Genomic DNA, 18569 nt, shown 5'->3' on the forward strand with positions numbered 1-18569 from the left:
TTTTAAACCTAATGAAACAATACAAAAAGAAGGAAATCATAAGACTTAGCATGAGACGAGTCAGAAAGATCATTTGGTATATTTTTTATATTTCATGTTCGTTTGTCTGTCTGTCTGGTTTTTTTTATCTACTCAAGATACCATTTGCGGTGCAATTTGCAAATCACCCGTTGCGACATCCATCATCTTCTGTGAACACGCGCGAGCCCACTTACGACCTGCATCATTTACGATCTGCATCATTTTCTCGCAACGCGCTCGCAAACGGCTATCTTCTGAAGATAGCATTGTGGGCCTAATAAAACAACAGATAATTTAGAAAACGTCTGTTAGGAAAGTTTGTTTTGATGTTTTTGTTTGTCTGTTTATCTGTTTGCTTGTTAGTTTTTCCGCTATCTACTCAAGATAGTATAGGTTTTCCTGGCCAATTTCGCAACTTGTGCGTTCGATTTAATAAAAGTGTCATTCGTTTTCGCGCGAGATTGAATGATCGCAACGAATCCCGATTTCTTTTTCGCATTATGAGCAATCAATTTCATTTTAGTTCAATCAAATTAATGTATGATCAGAACAATTCATTATTGTGAATTCAATTTCGTTCTCGAATGTTTCAATTTCACCATTAGACGTCTAATTTAAAGAAATATGCAATCAATTTCGCCAAAGATGCACGGGGGGACTGCGAAACGTTGTTAATCCTATTTTCAATTTCATGCATTTACAATCTAATTATCGAAAAGGAATTCAATTTGAAATTATGCGCATTTTCAAGTAGGCCTATACTGACATAGGCCTATAGGCCCTACGTCTACGTTACAGCAGAAAAAAGTGAATAGGCCTAGCCCTATGTAACACCGAATAAACACACAAATGTTTTAATGGGTAGGCCTAATGCTTGTAATGAGAAATATACTTTAGGTACAGGGTTCATTTACAAACACATTAATGATTGCAAATTCGAATACGAATGTAACATGTTAATATTGTTTTAAACACATGAACGCATTAAAATATGTTTAAAACGTCGCTTAACACGTTCCGGTGTTAGCAATATTAACACTTTAACATTTCAGTTAATCCAGTAGGCGTAGCGTCATAGGGGCACGGGCGGGGTGGTTGGCACATACCCCCAAGCGATCTGACATTTTAAAAAATCCCACAGGAAAATTGGCGAAAATGGCTTGTGCCCCCCCAATCAGACCGGTGCCCCCAATCATGGTCGGTGCCCCGAATAAAAATTAATAAAATAACATGTCAGTTAATCCAGTGGCGTAGCGTCATAGGGGCACGGTCTGAATTTTTTTTAAAATCCCACAGGAAAATGGCCGAAAAACGGCTTGTGCCCCCCCCCCCCCCCCAATCAGACCCGGTGTCTCCCCCTTCATGGTCGGTGCCCCCCGAATAAAAATTAATAAAATTTTATACAATAGGCCTATAGTTCAGATTTTCACACAATGAAATGGACACGAAATGGGTCTAATTAAACATAAACAGGTTGTGATGTGAAGGATGTGTTTATAAGCTTAGCTTAGCTATTTAATTTCTGGATGTTGTTTTGACTGTGTTCATTCAGTTTTTATTCTTATACGATACATATTATACAATTAAAAATACGAAGATTTAAAAAAGACCTATCGTAAGAAGAAGTAGCATTAACTTTCATTAAGTTTCATTATATTTTTCTAATTTATATGATTAAGGGATCCAAAATGAGCGTTTATTGCGTTTCGACAGTATTTTTTATGGGACATGAGAGCACCTCAGACCTATCGAATTGCATTATGAATACGAAGCATGTCTTTCTGATATCAAATAATTTTCATTTTTTAAAAATCACAATATAATACAAATTTTATGACAAATTATAAAAATTTCAAATTTCAATTTTTCAAATTTTGATATATAACAGTCCTCGAAGTAAATTATATAAATCTAATGATATATTCTTAAAGTGTATGTAGCAGGGAGGAAAAAGCCGACGGTCAATTGAACATTTTGACCTTACATATTGAAGATATGGATTTTTTCCCCCAAAAAGACCTTTTTTTTTTTTGGTGTTTTGGGAAAAAAATCCATATCTTCAATACGAAAGGTCAAAATTTTCAATTGATCGTCGGCTTTTCATCCCACCTACATACACTTTAAGTATAAATCATCAGATTTATAAAGTTTACTTCAAGTACTGTTATCAGAAATATCAATTTTTAATGATTTGCCATAAAATGTGTATTAGATTGCGAATTTCAAAAAATCAAAATTATTTGATATCAGAATGACATTCTTCGTATTCAGAATGCAATTCGATATGTCTGATGTGCTCTAATGTCTCAAAATAAATACTGTCCAAACGTTCATACCCCAGCCCTTAACTAGACTGAGCTTGATTGAACTTTGGGACATACATCACCTTATGGTTTCTGAACTAAACCGGGGGAAATGCTTTTAAATATATATTATAATTAGTTATAATTCATTTTCTTTTTTACTAGGCCTATGCATACGGCAATTGTAAACATTACTTAAAAATATGTTTTCCCTTCACATTTAATATAGCAACGTGCTTGTTTGAACAATGTTGACGATACATGTAGGCCTATCTAATGTTCAATATAAACACGATAAATAGCATTTTTATATTTGAACCATTGTAAAATATTTAAGAACGTCTGGATTTTGCGAATTCGATTGAACATTTTTCCATTTTGTTTCCGCATTATATGAATTTGAATTTCCAAATAGGCTCTGAATTCAAGGCCACTTGAATTTGGCTGCACAATTTGCGAAATTTGCTGCACAATGTGCGAAATTGGGTGCACTATTTAGAATTTTGAATGCGTATTAAATGAAATAGATTGCACATTCGCTAAATTGAAATCGAGAATGTAAGCGTTCATTCAATTTCGCGCGAAAAGGAATGACACTTATACTAAACTGAACGACCAAAGTTTGAAATTGGACGGGAAAACCTATATTTATTTGTAAAATACAAAGAAATTGAGAAAGGTTGAATATATTTTGTTATGCCTATATCTACTGATGATAGCATTTTTAAACCTAATGAAATAATACAAAAAAGAACTAAATCATAAGACTTAGCATGAGACGAGTCAGAAAGATCATTTGGTATATTTTTTTATATTTCATGTTTGTTTGTCTGTCTGTCTGTCTGTCTGTTTGTTTGTTTTTACCATTTACGGTGCAATTGCAAATCACTCGTTGCGACGTCTATCATCTTTTTTATATTTCATGTTCGTTTGTCTGTCTGTCTGGGTTTTTTATCTACTCAAGATACCATTTACGGTGCAATTTGCAAATCACCCGTTGCGACATCCATCATCTTCTGTGAACACGCGCGAGCCCACTTACGACCTGCATCATTTACGATCTGCATCATTTTCTCGCAACGCGCTTTCAAACGGCTATCTTCTGAAGATAGCATTGCAGGCCTAATAAAACAACAGAAAATTTAGAAAACGTCTGTTAGGAAAGTTTGTTTTGATGTTTTTTGTTTGTCTGTTTATCTGTTTGCTTGTTAGTTTTTCCGCTATTTACTCAAGATAATATTTATTTGTAAAATACAAAGAAATTGAGAAAGGTTAATATATTTTGTTAGGCCTATCTACTGATGATAGCATTTTTAAACCTAATGAAATAATACAAAAAAGAAGGAAATCATAAGACTTAGCATGAGACGAGTCAGAAAGATCATTTGGTATATTTTGTATATTTCATGTTTGTTTGTCTGTCTGTCTGTCTGGTTTTTTTTGTTTTGTTTTTTTGTCTACTCAAGATACCATTTACGGTGCAATTTGCAAATCACCCGTTGCGACATCCATCATCTTCTGTGAACACGCGCGAGCCCACTTACGACCTGCATCATTTACGATCTGCATCATTTTCTCGCAACGCGCTCTCAAACGGCTATCTTCTGAAGATAGCATTGCAGGCCTAATAAAACAACAGAAAATTTTGAAAACGTCTGTTAGGAAAGTTTGTTTTGATGTTTTTTGTTTGTCTGTTTATCTGTTTGCTTGTTAGTTTTTCCGCTATCTACTCAAGATGGTATTTATTTGTAAAATACAAAGAAATTGAGAAAGGTTGAATATATTATATCTACTGATGATAGCATTTTTAAACCTAATGAAATAATACAAAAAAGAAGGAAATCATAAGACTTAGCATGAGACGAGTCAGAAAGATCATTTGGTATATTTATTTATATTTCTTGTTTGTCTGTCTGTCTGTCTGTTTGTTTTATCTACTCAAGATACCATTTACGGTACAATTGGCAAATCACTCGTTGCGATGTCCATCATCTTCTGTGAACACGCGCGAGCCCACTTACGACCTGCATCATTTACGATCTGCAACATTTTCTCGCAACGCGCTTTCGCAAACGGCTATCTTCTGAAGATAGCATTGCGGGCCTAATAAAACAACAGAAAATATTTCATAAATTTAGAAAACGTCTGTTAGGAAAGTTTGTTTTGATGTTTTTGTTTGTCTGTTTATCTGATTGCTTGTTAGTTTTTCCGCTATCTACTCAAGATAGTATTTATTTGTAAAATACAAAGAAATTGAGAAAGGTTGAATATATTTTGTTAGGTCTATCTACTGATGATAGCATTTTTAAACCTAATGAAACAATACAAAAAAGAAGGAAATCATACTTAGCATGAGACGAGTCAGAAAGATCATTTGGTATATTTTTTTATATTTCATGTTCGTTTGTCTGTCTGTCTGGTTTTTTTTTATCTACTCAAGATACCATTTACGGTGCAATTTGCAAATCACCCGTTGCGACATCCATCATCTTCTGTGAACACGCGCGAGCCTACTTACGACCTGCATCATTTACGATCTGCATCATTTTCTCGCAAAGCGCTCGCAAACGGCTATCTTCTGAAGATAGCATTGTGGGCCTAATAAAACAACAGATAATTTAGAAAACGTCTGTTAGGAAAGTTTGTTTTGATGTTTTTTGTTTGTCTGTTTATCTGTTTGCTTGTTAGTTTTTCCGCTATCTACTCAAGATAGTATTTATTTGTAAAATACAAAGAAATTGAGAAAGGTTGAATATATTTTGTTATGCCTATGTCTACTGATGATAGCATTTTTAAACCTAATGAAATAATACAAAAAAGAACTAAATCATAAGACTTAGCATGAGACGAGTCAGAAAGATCATTTGGTATATTTTTTTATATTTCATGTTTGTTTGTCTGTCTGTCTGTCTGTCTGTTTGTTTGTTTTTACCATTTACGGTGCAATTTGCAAATCACTCGTTGCGACGTCTATCATCTTTTTTATATTTCATGTTCGTTTGTCTGTCTGTCTGGGTTTTTTTATCTACTCAAGATACCATTTACGGTGCAATTTGCAAATCACCCGTTGCGACATCCATCATCTTCGTGAACACGCGCGAGCCCACTTACGACCTGCATCATTTACGATCTGCATCATTTTCTCGCAACGCGCTTCTCAAACGGCTATCTTCTGAAGATAGCATTGCAGGCCTAATAAAATAACAGAAAATTTAGAAAACGTCTGTTAGGAAAGTTTGTTTTGATGTTTTTGTTTGTCTGTTTATCTGTTTGCTTGTTAGTTTTTCCGCTATCTACTCAAGATAATATTTATTTGTAAAATACAAAGAAATTGAGAAAGGTTAATATATTTTGTTAGGCCTATCTACTGCTGATAGCATTTTTAAACCTAATGAAATAATACAAAAAAGAAGGAAATCATAAGACTTAGCATGAGACGAGTCAGAAAGATCATTTGGTATATTTTTATATTTCATGTTTGTTTGTCTGTCTGTCTGTCTGTCTGTTTTTTTGTTTTTTTGTCTACTCAAGATACCATTTACGGTGCAATTTGCAAATCACCCGTTGCGACATCCATCTTCTGTGAATACGCGCGTGCCCACTTACGACCTGCATCATTTACGATCTGCATCATTTTCTCGCAACGCGCTCGCAAACGGCTATCTTCTGAAGATAGCACTGCGGGCCTAATAAAACAACAGAAAGTATTTCACAAATTTTGAAAACGTCTGTTAGGAAAGTTTGTTTTGATGTTTTTGTTTGTCTGTTTATCTGTTTGCTTGTTAGTTTTTCCGCTATCTACTCAAGATGGTATTTATTTGTAAAATACAAAGAAATTGAGAAAGGTTGAATATATTATATCTACTGATGATAGCATTTTTAAACCTAATGAAATAATACAAAAAGAAGGAAATCATAAGACTTAGCATGAGACGAGTCAGAAAGATCATTTGGTATATTTATTTATATTTCTTGTTTGTCTGTCTGTCTGTTTGTTTTTATCTACTCAAGATACCATTTACGGTACAATTGGCAAATCACTCGTTGCGATGTCCATCATCTTCTGTGAACACGCGCGAGCGCACTTACGACCTGCATCATTTACGATCTGCATCATTTTCTCGCAACGCGCTCGCAAACGGCTATCTTCTGAAGATAGCACTGCGGGCCTAATAAAACAACAGAAAGTATTTCACAAATTTTGAAAACGTCTGTTAGGAAAGTTTGTTTTGATGTTTTTTGTTTGTCTGTTTATCTGTTTGCTTGTTAGTTTTTCCGCTATCTACTCAAGATGGTATTTATTTGTAAAATACAAAGAAATTGAGAAAGGTTGAATATATTTTGTTATGCCTATATCTACTGATGATAGCATTTTAAACCTAATGAAATAATACAAAAAGAACTAAATCATAAGACTTAGCATGAGACGAGTCAGAAAGATCATTTGGTATATTTTTTTATATTTCATGTTTGTTTGTCTGTCTGTCTGTCTGTCTGTCTGTTTGTTTGTTTTTACCATTTACGGTGCAATTTGCAAATCACTCGTTGCGACGTCTATCATCTTTTTTTATATTTCATGTTCGTTTGTCTGTCTGTCTGGTTTTTTTATCTACTCAAGATACCATTTACGGTGCAATTTGCAAATCACCCGTTGCGACATCCATCATCTTCTGTGAACACGCGCGAGCCCACTTACGACCTGCATCATTTACGATCTGCATCATTTTCTCGCAACGCGCTCTCAAACGGCTATCTTCTGAAGATAGCATTGCAGGCCTAATAAAACAACAGAAAATTTAGAAAACGTCTGTTAGGAAAGTTTGTTTTGATGTTTTTGTTTGTCTGTTTATCTGTTTGCTTGTTAGTTTTTCCGCTATCTACTCAAGATAGTATTTATTTGTAAAATACAAAGAAATTGAGAAAGGTTAATATATTTTGTTAGGCCTATCTACTGATGATAGCATTTTTAAACCTAATGAAATAATACAAAAAGAAGGAAATCATAAGACTTAGCATGAGACGAGTCAGAAAGATCATTTGGTATATTTTGTATATTTCATGTTTGTTTGTCTGTCTGTCTGTCTGGTTGTTTTTTTTGGTTTTTTGTCTACTCAAGATACCATTTACGGTGCAATTTGCAAATCACCCGTTGCGACATCCATCTTCTGTGAATACGCGCGTGCCCACTTACGACCTGCATCATTTACGATCTGCATCATTTTCTCGCAACGCGCTCGCAAACGGCTATCTTCTGAAGATAGCACTGCGGGCCTAATAAAACAACAGAAAGTATTTCACAAATTTTGAAAACGTCTGTTAGGAAAGTTTGTTTTGATGTTTTTTGTTTGTCTGTTTATCTGTTTGCTTGTTAGTTTTTCCGCTATCTACTCAAGATGGTATTTATTTGTAAAATACAAAGAAATTGAGAAAGGTTGAATATATTTTGTTATGCCTATATCTACTGATGATAGCATTTTTAAACCTAATGAAATAATACAAAAAGAACTAAATCATAAGACTTAGCATGAGACGAGTCAGAAAGATCATTTGGTATATTTTTTTATATTTCATGTTTGTTTGTCTGTCTGTCTGTCTGTCTGTTTGTTTGTTTTACCATTTACGGTGCAATTTGCAAATCACTCGTTGCGACGTCTATCATCTTTTTTTATATTTCATGTTCGTTTGTCTGTCTGTCTGGTTTTTTTATCTACTCAAGATACCATTTACGGTGCAATTTGCAAATCACCCGTTGCGACATCCATCATCTTCTGTGAACACGCGCGAGCCCACTTACGACCTGCATCATTTACGATCTGCATCATTTTCTCGCAACGCGCTCTCAAACGGCTATCTTCTGAAGATAGCATTGCAGGCCTAATAAAACAACAGAAAATTTAGAAAACGTCTGTTAGGAAAGTTTGTTTTGATGTTTTTTGTTTGTCTGTTTATCTGTTTGCTTGTTAGTTTTTCCGCTATCTACTCAAGATAATATTTTTTTGTAAAATACAAAGAAATTGAGAAAGGTTGAATATATTTTGTTAGGCCTATCTACTGATGATAGCATTTTTAAACCTAATGAAATAATACAAAAAGAAGGAAATCATAAGACTTAGCATGAGACGAGTCAGAAAGATCATTTGGTATATTTTGTATATTTCATGTTTGTTTGTCTGTCTGTCTGTCTGTTTTTTTTTTTTTTTTTGTTTTTTTGTCTACTCAAGATACCATTTACGGTGCAATTTGCAAATCACCCGTTGCGACATCCATCTTCTGTGAATACGCGCGTTTGTTTTGATGTTTTTTGTTTGTCTGTTTATCTGTTTGCTTGTTAGTTTTTCCGCTATCTACTCAAGATGGTATTTATTTGTAAAATACAAAGAAATTGAGAAAGGTTGAATATATTATATCTACTGATGATAGCATTTTTAAACCTAATGAAATAATACAAAAAAGAAGGAAATCATAAGACTTAGCATGAGACGAGTCAGAAAGATCATTTGGTATATTTATTTATATTTCTTGTTTGTCTGTCTGTCTGTTTGTTTTTATCTACTCAAGATACCATTTACGGTACAATTGGCAAATCACTCGTTGCGATGTCCATCATCTTCTGTGAACACGCGCGAGCCCACTTACGACCTGCATCATTTACGATCTGCATCATTTTCTCGCAACGCGCTTCGCAAACGGCTATCTTCTGAAGATAGCATTGTGGGCCTAATAAAACAACAGATAATTTAGAAAACGTCTGTTAGGAAAGTTTGTTTTGATGTTTTTGTTTGTCTGTTTATCTGTTTGCTTGTTAGTTTTTCCGCTATCTACTCAAGATAGTATTTATTTGTAAAATACAAAGAAATTGAGAAAGGTTGAATATATTTTGTTAGGTCTATCTACTGATGATAGCATTTTTAAACCTAATGAAACAATACAAAAAAGAAGGAAATCATAAGACTTAGCATGAGACGAGTCAGAAAGATCATTTGGTATATTTTTTATATTTCATGTTTGTTTGTCTGTCTGTCTGTCTGTTTGTTTGTTTTTACCATTTACGGTGCAATTTGCAAATCACTCGTTGCGACGTCTATCATCTTCTTTTATATTTCATGTTCGTTTGTCTGTCTGTCTGGGGTTTTTTTATCTACTCAAGATACCATTTACGGTACAATTGGCAAATCACTCGTTGCGATGTCCATCATCTTCTGTGAACACGCGCGAGCCCATTTACGACCTGCATCATTTACGATCTGCATCATTTTCTCGCAACGCGCTCGCAAACGGCTATCTTCTGAAGATAGCATTGCAGGCCTAATAAAACAACAGAAAATTTTGAAAACGTCTGTTAGGAAAGTTTGTTTTGATGTTTTTTGTTTGTCTGTTTATCTGTTTGCTTGTTAGTTTTTCCGCTATCTACTCAAGATGGTATTTATTTGTAAAATACAAAGAAATTGAGAAAGGTTGAATATATTATATCTACTGATGATAGCATTTTTAAACCTAATGAAATAATACAAAAAAGAAGGAAATCATAAGACTTAGCATGAGACGAGTCAGAAAGATCATTTGGTATATTTATTTATATTTCTTGTTTGTCTGTCTGTCTGTCTGTTTGTTTTTATCTACTCAAGATACCATTTACGGTACAATTGGCAAATCACTCGTTGCGATGTCCATCATCTTCTGTGAACACGCGCGAGCCCACTTACGACCTGCATCATTTACGATCTGCAACATTTTCTCGCAACGCGCTCGCAAACGGCTATCTTCTGAAGATAGCATTGCGGGCCTAATAAAACAACAGAAAATATTTCATAAATTTAGAAAACGTCTGTTAGGAAAGTTTGTTTTGATGTTTTTGTTTGTCTGTTTATCTGATTGCTTGTTAGTTTTTCCGCTATCTACTCAAGATAGTATTTATTTGTAAAATACAAAGAAATTGAGAAAGGTTGAATATATTTTGTTAGGTCTATCTACTGATGATAGCATTTTTAAACCTAATGAAACAATACAAAAAAGAAGGAAATCATACTTAGCATGAGACGAGTCAGAAAGATCATTTGGTATATTTTTTTATATTTCATGTTCGTTTGTCTGTCTGTCTGGGTTTTTTTATCTACTCAAGATACCATTTACGGTGCAATTTGCAAATCACCCGTTGCGACATCCATCATCTTCTGTGAACACGCGCGAGCCTACTTACGACCTGCATCATTTACGATCTGCATCATTTTCTCGCAAAGCGCTCGCAAACGGCTATCTTCTGAAGATAGCATTGTGGGCCTAATAAAACAACAGATAATTTAGAAAACGTCTGTTAGGAAAGTTTGTTTTGATGTTTTTGTTTGTCTGTTTATCTGTTTGCTTGTTAGTTTTTCCGCTATCTACTCAAGATAGTATTTATTTGTAAAATACAAAGAAATTGAGAAAGGTTGAATATATTTTGTTATGCCTATGTCTACTGATGATAGCATTTTTAAACCTAATGAAATAATACAAAAAAGAACTAAATCATAAGACTTAGCATGAGACGAGTCAGAAAGATCATTTGGTATATTTTTTTATATTTCATGTTTGTTTGTCTGTCTGTCTGTCTGTCTGTTTGTTTGTTTTTACCATTTACGGTGCAATTTGCAAATCACTCGTTGCGACGTCTATCATCTTTTTTTATATTTCATGTTCGTTTGTCTGTCTGTCTGGGTTTTTTTTATCTACTCAAGATACCATTTACGGTGCAATTTGCAAATCACCCGTTGCGACATCCATCATCTTCTGTGAACACGCGCGAGCCCACTTACGACCTGCATCATTTACGATCTGCATCATTTTCTCGCAACGCTGCTCTCAAACGGCTATCTTCTGAAGATAGCATTGCAGGCCTAATAAAATAACAGAAAATTTAGAAAACGTCTGTTAGGAAAGTTTGTTTTGATGTTTTTTGTTTGTCTGTTTATCTGTTTGCTTGTTAGTTTTTCCGCTATCTACTCAAGATAATATTTATTTGTAAAATACAAAGAAATTGAGAAAGGTTAATATATTTTGTTAGGCCTATCTACTGATGATAGCATTTTTAAACCTAATGAAATAATACAAAAAAGAAGGAAATCATAAGACTTAGCATGAGACGAGTCAGAAAGATCATTTGGTATATTTTTTATATTTCATGTTTGTTTGTCTGTCTGTCTGTCTGTTTTTTGTTTTTTGTTTTTTGTCTACTCAAGATACCATTTACGGTGCAATTTGCAAATCACCCGTTGCGACATCCATCTTCTGTGAATACGCGCGTGCCCACTTACGACCTGCATCATTTACGATCTGCAACATTTTCTCGCAACGCGCTCTCAAACGGCTATCTTTTGAAGATAGCATTGTGGGCCTAATAAAACAACAGAAAGTATTTCACAAATTTAAAAAACTTCTGTTGGGAAAGTTTGTTTTGATGTTTTTGTTTGTCTGTTTATCTGTTTGCTTGTTAGTTTTTCCGCTATCTACTCAAGATGGTATTTATTTGTAAAATACAAAGAAATTGAGAAAGGTTGAATATATTATATCTACTGATGATAGCATTTTTAAACCTAATGAAATAATACAAAAAAGAAGGAAATCATAAGACTTAGCATGAGACGAGTCAGAAAGATCATTTGGTATATTTATTTATATTTCTTGTTTGTCTGTCTGTCTGTTTGTTTTTATCTACTCAAGATACCATTTACGGTACAATTGGCAAATCACTCGTTGCGATGTCCATCATCTTCTGTGAACACGCGCGAGCGCACTTACGACCTGCATCATTTACGATCTGCATCATTTTCTCGCAACGCGCTCGCAAACGGCTATCTTCTGAAGATAGCATTGCGGGCCTAATAAAACAACAGAAAGTATTTCACAAATTTTGAAAACGTCTGTTAGGAAAGTTTGTTTTGATGTTTTTTTGTTTGTCTGTTTATCTGTTTGCTTGTTAGTTTTTCCGCTATCTACTCAAGATGGTATTTATTTGTAAAATACAAAGAAATTGAGAAAGGTTGAATATATTTTGTTATGCCTATATCTACTGATGATAGCATTTTTAAACCTAATGAAATAATACAAAAAAGAACTAAATCATAAGACTTAGCATGAGACGAGTCAGAAAGATCATTTGGTATATTTTTTATATTTCATGTTTGTTTGTCTGTCTGTCTGTCTGTCTGTTTGTTTGTTTTTACCATTTACGGTGCAATTTGCAAATCACTCGTTGCGACGTCTATCATCTTTTTTATATTTCATGTTCGTTTGTCTGTCTGTCTGGTTTTTTTTATCTACTTAAGATACCATTTATGGTGCAATTTGCAAATCACCCGTTGCGACATCCATCATCTTCTGTGAATACGCGCGAGCCCACTTACGGCCTGCATCATTTACGATCTGCATCATTTTCTCGCAACGCGCTCTCAAACGGCTATCTTCTGAAGATAGCATTGCAGGCCTAATAAAACAACAGAAAATTTAGAAAACGTCTGTTAGGAAAGTTTGTTTTGATGTTTTTGTTTGTCTGTTTATCTGTTTGCTTGTTAGTTTTTCCGCTATCTACTCAAGATAATATTTTTTTGTAAAATACAAAGAAATTGAGAAAGGTTGAATATATTTTGTTAGGCCTATCTACTGATGATAGCATTTTTAAACCTAATGAAATAATACAAAAAGAAGGAAATCATAAGACTTAGCATGAGACGAGTCAGAAAGATCATTTGGTATATTTTGTATATTTCATGTTTGTTTGTCTGTCTGTCTGTCTGTTTTTTTTTTTGTCTACTCAAGATACCATTTACGGTGCAATTTGCAAATCACCCGTTGCGACATCCATCTTCTGTGAATACGCGCGTTTGTTTTGATGTTTTTGTTTGTCTGTTTATCTGTTTGCTTGTTAGTTTTTCCGCTATCTACTCAAGATGGTATTTATTTGTAAAATACAAAGAAATTGAGAAAGGTTGAATATATTATATCTACTGATGATAGCATTTTTAAACCTAAAGAAATAATAAAAAAAAGAAGGAAATCATAAGACTTAGCATGAGACGAGTCAGAAAGATCATTTGGTATATTTATTTATATTTCTTGTTTGTCTGTCTGTCTGTTTGTTTTTATCTACTCAAGATACCATTTACGGTACAATTGGCAAATCACTCGTTGCGATGTCCATCATCTTCTGTGAACACGCGCGAGCCCACTTACGACCTGCATCATTTACGATCTGCATCATTTTCTCGCAACGCGCTCGCAAACGGCTATCTTCTGAAGATAGCATTGTGGGCCTAATAAAACAACAGATAATTTAGAAAACGTCTGTTAGGAAAGTTTGTTTTGATGTTTTTGTTTGTCTGTTTATCTGTTTGCTTGTTAGTTTTTCCGCTATCTACTCAAGATAGTATTTATTTGTAAAATACAAAGAAATTGAGAAAGGTTGAATATATTTTGTTAGGTCTATCTACTGATGATAGCATTTTTAAACCTAATGAAACAATACAAAAAAGAAGGAAATCATAAGACTTAGCATGAAAAGGGCAAACAAACTCCTTCTCAGCTCCGTCCTATGGTGAGGAAGGAACCAATAGGGCCATGACGTGTCGGGCTAATCATAGTACAAGTCATACGGTACCTAGAATATTTTCTCAATTTGAATTTTATTTTATACCACCCTTCTATAAAAATCATCGTATAGGCCCCCTAGATCAGGGCTGTCAACTCTCACGCATTGGCCGTGAGTCTCACGCATTGGGTCACTTTCTCACGCCAAGGTAGTATAATCTCACTCCTAGGTAGTAAATCTCACGCAAAATGCTGGAAAATGAGTAAAATCTCACGCATCGTCAAAATAATTTATTGTCCCTACCACTGCCTCCCCCCCCCCCGCTTTCAGATTCACGAACACCATGGCTCAATAATCATGGGTCAAAATGAACATTGTAGTCGACAAATCCCAGTACGGCTCTGTCTCACGCCAAGCAATTCCAAAAAGTTGACAGCCCTGGTATAGATCCCTGTACTATGCTAATCATGCAGGCTACATCATCAGACAACATCACCATTATAGCGCGGCTGATAGCGCGGCATGGCAGTTGGACTGCCTCGCCGACACAGAGTACAAACTTTTCAAAATTTACTATAACTCACCGAACTATAATGCGATAATCGGCCTGGAAGGTCCCGAAAACTTGTCAATATCAACTGCTCTCATAATGGTAGTCAAAAATGGTTAATTTACTTCCACTTCACCCCAAATTCTCCCGGTTTATCTTCAATGATGACACTGACAGCAATTAAAATGGCGTTATGGTCCGGTCATGTGATTTAACCGCACCAATCAGGTGGCGGCAGTTTGCCACGCATGCGCTACGTACCGAAATTCAAAATAAAAAAACAAAACAAATAAATAAATGAATAATTATATACCGGTATAGGCCTAATTATCAATGATTATTATTATAAAAGTTTTGTCAGCACCAATAAATGAAAAAAAAAGAAAAAAAAAAGGATAAAATAAATAAATAAATAAATAAATAAATAAATAAATAAATAAATAAATAAATAAATAAATAAATAAATAAATAAATAAATAAATATATAAATAAATATATAAATTAATTAATTAATTAATATTAATTAATTAATTATTAATTAATTAATTAATTAATATATAAGTCAATAATTAATTAATTAATTAATAAGAAAGAACGAAAGAAAGAAATCATAAACAAATACATAATGAAATAAATGAATGAATAAGTAAATAAAGAAGTGTATAAATAAAGAAATAATGTAATAGAAAACAAACAACCAATTGAAAAACATGTTTGTTTTTAATTGTATTAAATACAAAAATAAATAACTAAAATAAATAGTAAAATAGAAAGAAAGAAAGAAAGAAAGAAGGCTAGACAGAAACACTAAGTAAATAAATAAGTAAACAGTCATAACAATATTTAAAAAGTTGACGTGTGTGATAAATAGCACACCTCAAACTTGTGACGAATGTCATATAGAGAATGATGAGTGTGATTATATGGATATATACGAGAGCGAGTGTATGCTTAAAGATTAAAAGTGCATTTGCCCCCCCCATTTTTTTCTTGCTCCCCAGTTAAGTTATCCCCCAGTTTTGAGGCAAAACTCCTAAAATTATGTAAATTTCCACTTTTTGCGGCAATTTTGCGCAAAATTTGTCGATTTTGCCCCCCCTGAAATTCACTTTGCCCCCACCCCATACCCCCGAAAAAATCATGGTGCCGCCACTGTCCTTAATATAATCATTTAAGGAGTGCGAAGGAGTGCGTAGCTAGGGGTTGTGGAGCCCGGGATAGGGCGTACATAATTGTGCCCCCACCCAAAAAAAACCCCATATATTGAAACAATTGCGCGCGGTGCGAGCGAAAATTTGGACAAATAGGTCCTACCACTAATTAAAGGGGCATTTCGTGATCCACAGCCTCATCCCCCACTTTTCTCAAAAAAGTTGAGATTTTTATATCACTGGAAACCTCTGGCTACATAATGTTTATGTACAAAATATTTCTTGCAGATTAATTCGTTTTGCAAAGATATCGTGAAATTTGAATTTCGTTCTGGTGCACCAGAACGAAATTACAACATATTGTCTATGGAGCAGTGTAATACACATAATCATGCATAACTCGCAAACGCAAAATCGGAATCAACTGATATTTTGGGAATAGGCTTTTTTCGTGGATATGTACTGAAAAATGTCATAAAAAGAGGATGCTAGGATCACGAAATACTCCTTTAATTTTGGTTATAATGAAGTTGAATTTCGTTCTTAAGGGATGGGGTAGGCCTATGAACGTTTGGACAGTATTTATTGTGGGACATTAGAGCACATCATACATATCGAATTGCATTCTGAATCATCGGCGGCGGAACCGGGGGCCAGGGGGGCCAGTGGCCCCTCCACTTTTTTTTTGACCGGGGGCCTGGTCCCCACTTTAACCCATATGCATAATGTGCTATGTGTAACATGTCTGAATATTCAAATCTCTATTCTAGACCCTTAACATGGTTAGAAAGTGTAAAAATGATGCACCAAATGGATTCAATTGGACCTTCATTTTGCAAAATTTTCCAACTCCCCTGTGTACGGATAAACAAATTCTCCTTTTCGCTTCTGCTTTGGACACCCAGCACTAAAAGCAATAATTTATACAATAATAGTGAAAACTTGTCCACGAATGGCTTCAAATTGGGCCTTCATTAAACCAATTTTTAGATTTTTCAAACTAAAATTGTACATAATAATAGTGCCAGAATGGTCAACCAAATGGCTCCAATTGGGCCTTCAGTCTGCAAAAGTTTCACACACCCATACGTCGCGCAAGCGCGACGCGATGGCCGCTATGCGCCCATTATTTTTTATTTTTTACATCACCCTGACTGCCTTTCAAAATCGTTCCGCCGCCGCTGTTCTGAATACGGAGAATGTCCTGATGATATCAAATAATTTTGATTTTTTTGAAATTCGCAATGTAATACACATTTTATGGCAAATGATTAAAAATGTATATTTTTGATATTTAACGGTACTCGAAGTAAACTGTATAAATCTGATGATTGATACTTAATGTGTATGTTGGTGGGATGATTGAAAAGCCGACGATCTATTGAAAATTTTGACCTTTCGTATTGAAGATATGGATTTTTTCTCCAAAACACACAAAATTTTTTTTTTTTTGTTTATTGGAAAAATTCCATATCTTCAATTATGAAAGGTCAAAAATTTCAATTGATCGTAGGCTTTTCCTCCCAGCTACATACACTTTAAAAATATATCATTAGATTCATAAAATTTACTTCAAGGACTGTTATATAAAAAATGTGAAAAATATCAAATGTTTATAATTTGTCATAAAATTTGTATTATATCGTGAATTTCAAAAAATTATTTGATATCAGAAAGACATTCTCCGTATTCAGAATGTAATTCGATATGGCTCATGTGCTCTCATGTCCCACAAAAAATACTGTCAAAACACTCATTCCAGATCCCTTAAATTGATCTTTCATATTTTTGTGCCTTAAGGGGGTACTACACCCCTGCCCAATTTTGTGCCTATTTTTGCATTTTTCTCAAAACTTATAGCGCATTGGGTACAAGTAAGATATGTATAGGCCCTATTATAGGGGCAAGGACTACTACACTGGAAATTTTATTTCAGCGCAGACAACAGTTGTGGAGTTACAGTCAAAAATGAGGGAAACCCAATATTTGATCAATAAATCAATAACAACTTGCTTTGAGTTGCTGAATTTTCAGTACAGTAGTTGTAGTCCTTGCCCCTATAATATACATATATATCTTACTTGTCACCAATGTGCTATAATTTTTTTTTGAGAAAAATGCAAAAAATAGTCCAAAATTAGCCAGGGTGTAGTAGCCCCTTAATGCGCGCGAAATTTGACATTCATTGCTTGAAGGGGGCGCAGAATGGATGCTGAATTGGCCAACTCGGTGCCCCCTAAGGGTGGTGGGTGGCGCCGGCCCAGGCCCGGGGCCCAGGCGTCGCTACGCCACTGACTCGCACTCCTCAGAACTCAAAGTCTGCCCCCCCCCCTCCTTCCCTTGTTTCGAATTTTGATTTAAAAAAAATGTTATTATTTAATCATGATGAACGCATTCCGTTGAACTCAAATAAAGTGTTTAGTAAATGGTCATAAAGAGTTTATATTAGATCAAAGTAGGCCTATAGAGTACTTTGATTTAGGAGATTAGTGACAATATATCTTGCATAATTATAATTGCTCACTTCAATACTAAACAATTCTGATTTCTGATTTTGGAATTAGAGGGAGTATGGTGACTGAAAATATCAGATGTGAAAATCCATCAATTGCACGCAAGTTACAAATCAGCGTTTTATAGCCAGAGTAGGCCTATGCAAAATGGGCAAGTGGACTAGGCCTACTATAGTACATAGAAGTCTACAGGGCTCATAATTATTGCATGGTCCCTAAAAAGAATTATTCTGATGGCCATGGCTTGTGCACATGATCACATCGATGTTGTAAACAACTTAATTACGGTCATGTGTCTCGCCCAGCAAATGTAAACAATGGTAAAGTACTACATGTACTTAGTACGCTCATGTGTTATGGCAAGCCATTGGATCCATAACGCAATTGCGGCGTGAAAATGTTACAAACTCAAAATGGACTCCACAAGACATTATTGCAAGACATCAAGTTGTCGGCACTATAGGGTCAATC

Source organism: Amphiura filiformis, chromosome 17 (genome assembly GCF_039555335.1).
Source record: "Amphiura filiformis chromosome 17, Afil_fr2py, whole genome shotgun sequence".
Lineage (NCBI taxonomy): Eukaryota > Metazoa > Echinodermata > Ophiuroidea > Amphilepidida > Amphiuridae > Amphiura > Amphiura filiformis.